This window comes from Salmo salar, chromosome 18 (genome assembly GCF_965601325.2).
Source record: "Salmo salar chromosome 18, fSalSal1, whole genome shotgun sequence".
NCBI lineage: Eukaryota > Metazoa > Chordata > Actinopteri > Salmoniformes > Salmonidae > Salmo > Salmo salar.
In genome coordinates this window covers 94,355,743-94,361,160 of record NC_138308.1, presented here as the reverse complement: position 1 = coordinate 94,361,160, position 5,418 = coordinate 94,355,743, and positions in this window count along the sequence as shown.

The following is a 5,418-nucleotide window of genomic DNA, read 5'->3' as shown; positions in this document are numbered from 1 at the left end:
TGCACTACAACCTGTAATTTAAATTGATTTTTATTTGGATTTTATGTAATGGACATACACAAAATAGTCCAAATTGGTGAAGTGAAATGAAAAAAATAACTTATTTCAAAACATTCTAAAAAATGGAAAAGTGTTGCGTGTATATGTATTCACCCCCTTTACTATGAAGCCCATAAATAAGATCTAGTGCAACCAATGACCTTCATAAGTCACATAATTAGTTAAATAAAGTCCACTATTAAATCCATTATTAAAAAAATGGAAAGAATATGGCACCACAACAAACCTGCCAAGAGAGGGCCCCCCACCAAAACTCACGAACCAGGCAAGGAGGGCATTAATCAGAGAGGCAACAAAGAGACCAAAGATAACCCTGAAGGAGCTGCAAAGCTCCACAGCGGAGATTGGAATATCTGTCCATAGGACCACTTTAAGCCGCACACTCCACAGAGCTGGGCTTTACGGAAGAGTGGCCAGAAAAAAATAAGCAAACATGTTTGGTGTTTGCCATAAGGCATGTGGGAGACTCCCCAAGCATATGGAAGAAGGTACTAAGGTCAGATGAGACTAAAATGTATCTTTCTGGCCATCAAGGAAAACGCTATGTCTGGTGCAAACCCAAGACCTCTCATCACCCCGAGAACTCCATCCCCACAGTGAAGCATGGTGGTGGCAGCATCATGCTGTGGAGATGTTTTTCATCGACAGGGACTGGGAAACTGGTCAGAATTGAAGGAATGATGGATGGTGCTAAATACAGGGAAATTCTTGAAGGAAACCTGTTTCAGTCTTCCAGAGATTTGAGACTGGGATGGAGGTTCACGTTCCAGCAGGACAATGACTCTAAGCATACTGCTAAAGCAACGCTCGAGTGGTTTAAGGGGAAACATTTAAATGTCTTGGAATGGCCTAGTCAAAGCCCAGACCTCAATCCAATTGAGAATCTGTGGTATGACTTAAAGATTGCTGTACACCAGCGGAACCCAGAGCTGGAGCAGTTTTTTGCCTTGAAGAATGGGCAAAAATCCCAGTGGCTAGATGTGCCAAACTTATAGAGATATACTCCAATAGACTTGCAGCTATAATTGCTGCAAAAGGTGACCTTCATAGAGCACAAAGTATTGACTTTGGGGGGGGTGAATAGTTATGCACGCTCAAGTTTTCCGTTTTTTTGCCTTATTTCTTGTTTGTTTCACAGTAAAAAATATTTTGCATCTTCAAAGTGGTAGGCTTGATGTGTAAATCAAATGATACAACCCCCCCCAACATTTCTTTATTCCAGGTTGTAAAATAACAAAATAGGAAAAATGCCAAGGAGGGTGAATACTTTCACAAGCCACTGTATTAATTATTTTATTATGTGTTGTTAAAGCATTCAACCCACATAATACATAGTTCATTTAATGTTTAAAAAAGTTATCGAAACTGAAATCGAAAACCGTGATTATTTTTAATAATCTAACCGAAACCGAACCGACCTCAAAAAACACTAATCGCTTTAATGTCAACATTTTATTTTTACACCGTGATGATTTTTTAGAATCGAACCGAAACCAAGATGGCCTAGAAAAGCACTAATTGCTCAGCACTAGTTTACACACTATGGACCAGTTACCCAGATTAATACACACTATAGACCAGTTACCCAGATTAATACACACTATAGACCAGTTACCCAGATCAATACACACTATGGACCAGTTACCCAGATTAATACACACTATAGACCAGTTACCCAGATTAATACACACTATAGACCAGTTACCCAGATCAATAGACACTATAGACCAGTTACCCAGATTAATACACACTATAGACCAGTTACCCAGATCAATACACACTATGGACCAGTTACCCAGATTAATACACACTATAGACCAGTTACCCAGATTAATACACACTATAGACCAGTTACCCAGATTAATACACACTATAGACCAGTTACCCAGATCAATAGACACTATAGACCAGTTACCCAGATCAATACACACTATAGACCAGTTACCCAGATTAATACACACTATGGACCAGTTACCCAGACCTCAATAGACACTATAGACCAGTTACCCAGATCAATAGACACTATAGACCAGTTACCCAGATTAATACACACTATAGACCAGTTACCCAGATTAATACACACTATAGACCAGTTACCCAGATCAATAGACACTATAGACCAGTTACCCAGATTAATACACACTATAGACCAGTTACCCAGATCAATAGACACTATAGACCAGTTACCCAGACCTCAATAGACACTATAGACCAGTTACCCAGATCAATAGACACTATAGACCAGTTACCCAGATTAATACACACTATAGACCAGTTACCCAGATTAATAGACACTATAGACCAGTTACCCAGATTAATACACACTATGGACCAGTTACCCAGATCAATACACACTATAGACCAGTTACCCAGATTAATACACACTATAGACCAGTTACCCAGATGAATACACACTATAGACCAGTTACCCAGATTAATACACACTATAGACCAGTTACCCAGATTAATACACACTATAGACCAGTTACCCAGATTAATACACACTATAGACCAGTTACCCAGATTAATACACACTATAGACCAGTTACCCAGATTAATACACACTATAGACCAGTTACCCAGATTAATACACACTATAGACCAGTTACCCAGATCAATACACACTATAGACCAGTTACCCAGATTAATACACACTATAGACCAGTTACCCAGATCAATACACACTGTGGACCAGTTACCCAGATTAATACACACTATAGACCAGTTACCCAGATTAATACACACTATAGACCAGTTACCCAGATTAATACACACTATAGACCAGTTACCCAGATTAATACACACTATAGACCAGTTACCCAGATTAATACACACTATAGACCAGTTACCCAGATTAATACACACTATAGACCAGTTACCCAGATTAATACACACTATAGACCAGTTACCCAGATTAATACACACTATAAACCAGTTACCCAGATTAATACACACTATAGACCAGTTACCCAGATTAATACACACTATAGACCAGTTACCCAGATCAATACACACTATAGACCAGTTACCCAGATTAATACACACTATGGACCAGTTACCCAGATCAATACACACTGTGGACCAGTTACCCAGATTAATACACACTATAGACCAGTTACCCAGATCAATACACACTATAGACCAGTTACCCAGATTAATACACACTATAGACCAGTTACCCAGATTAATAGACACTATAGACCAGTTACCCAGATCAATAGACACTATAGACCAGTTACCCAGATCAATAGACACTATAGACCAGTTACCCAGATTAATACACACTATAGACCAGTTACCCAGATCAATACACACTATAGACCAGTTACCCAGATCAATACACACTATAGACCAGTTACCCAGATCAATAGACACTATAATGTATGAGAGGGAACAGTCCCTGTCAACTTCAAACAACTAATGAGTGAATCATTCCTTGGTTCCTTGTGTCTGAATGCGTTTACTAACAGCATTAGTGCCCACATTGTGGCTCAACTGTGACAAATAAATCTTGCTCTCCTTTTCTGTCCCCTTACTTGGACATTCTTAATTAGAAATACATTTCAACAAGTGACACAATTGAGAGTTGTTACTTATCATGTAACTTTCCTTATGATGATGATATGTCACCTTAAGTAGCTTTATGAGATCCTTATAACAGGTCTATGTCTGCCTGGATACCAAAAAAAAAAAATTATTTTCTAAGAATGTGCACTTCAGAAGAAAAAAAACACCCCAATTTCTCTCTCTGGTAAAAATAGATGTTTTTGATACAAAAAAGAAAGAAATAATGAAATCTAACCACAAAATGCTACGTGATTCCCTTAAGATTATTTCACAGGAAGAACGTGGAGAAAAAGGTCCCAAAATCAACATTTTAAGGTCTCTTAAGCCTAAAGTAAAGTCCCCCACCTGAAGGCTACGATGGTAGGGAAAACCCTGCAATACAAACTACTGTAACTTAATACTGTTTCTATGACTACCACAGGCTTTTATTGAAGATGTTTTTACTCCTATAACGACCATGTATTTATAGAGATTCAATAAGATGAATGGTTTAAATTCTATCTTTTATGAGATGAGGAGGGTTTTCTGTGTGTTTATTACTGTTCACTATTCCTCATTATTATTTATTAGTGTGTGTGTGTGTGCACGTATGTTGGTGTAGCTCAGTTGGTAGAGCATGGTGTTTGCATGGTGTTTGCAACACCAGGGTTGTGGGTTCGATTCCCACGGGGGGCCAGCACAGAAAAAAAAATGTATGAAATTGTATGAAATGTATGCATTCACTACTGTAAGTCGCTCTGGATAAGAGCGTCTGCTAAATGACTAAAATGTAAATGTAAATGTTGGTGTCAGAGAGAAAGCATGTATGTATGTGTGTGTGAGTGAGTGTGAGCATATGGGATTGTATGAATGAGAGAGAGAGAGCGAGAAGGAGCGAGAGAAGGAGAGAGAGAGGGAGGGAGGGAGAGAGAAGAGAGATAAGAAGGGAGAGATAGGAGAGAGAGAGTGGGGAGAGAAAAGGAAGGTGAGGAGAGAGAGGGGGCATTAAAACCAAATGGGTATTTCTACATTGTGGCTGCACTACCTTGAATTCACCATCAGATGACCTTCATAAAACCATTTATTATTAAGGTCCACAACCTCGTTTTAACCACTAGATGGAGACACAACATTATAATTGAGCTCGATGGCATTTAAACCAACACAAGGCTCCAAACCTTTAACTGTTAATATCAAATCAAATGTATTTATATAGCTCTTCTTGTATCAGCTGATATCTCAAAGTGCTGTACAGAAACCCAGCCTAAAACCCCAAACAGCAAGCAATGCAGGTGTAGAAGCACGGTGGCTAGGAAAAACTCCCTAGAAAGGCCAAAACCTAGGAAGAAACCTAGAGAGGAACCAGGCTATGAGAGGTGGCCAGTCCTCTTCTGGCTGTGCCGGGTGGAGATTATAACAGCACATGGCCTAGATGTTCAAATGTTCATAAATGACCAGCATTGTCAAATAATAATAATCATAGTAGTTGTCGAGGGTGCAACAAGTCAGTAACACAAGAGTAAGTGTCAGTTGGCTTTTTCATAGCCGATCTTTGAGAGTATCTCTACCGCTCCTGCTGTCTCTAGAGAGTTGAAAACAGCAGGTCTGGGACAGGTAGCACGTCCGGTGAATAGGTCAGGGTTCCAGCAGGTCTGGGACAACAGGTCTGGGACAGGTAGCACGTCCGGTGAACAGGTCAGGGTTCCATAGCTGCAGGCAGAACAGTTGGAACTGGAGCAGCAGCACGGCCAGGTGAACTGGGAACAGCAAGGAGTCATCAAGCCAGGTAGTCCTGAGGCATGGTCCTAGGGC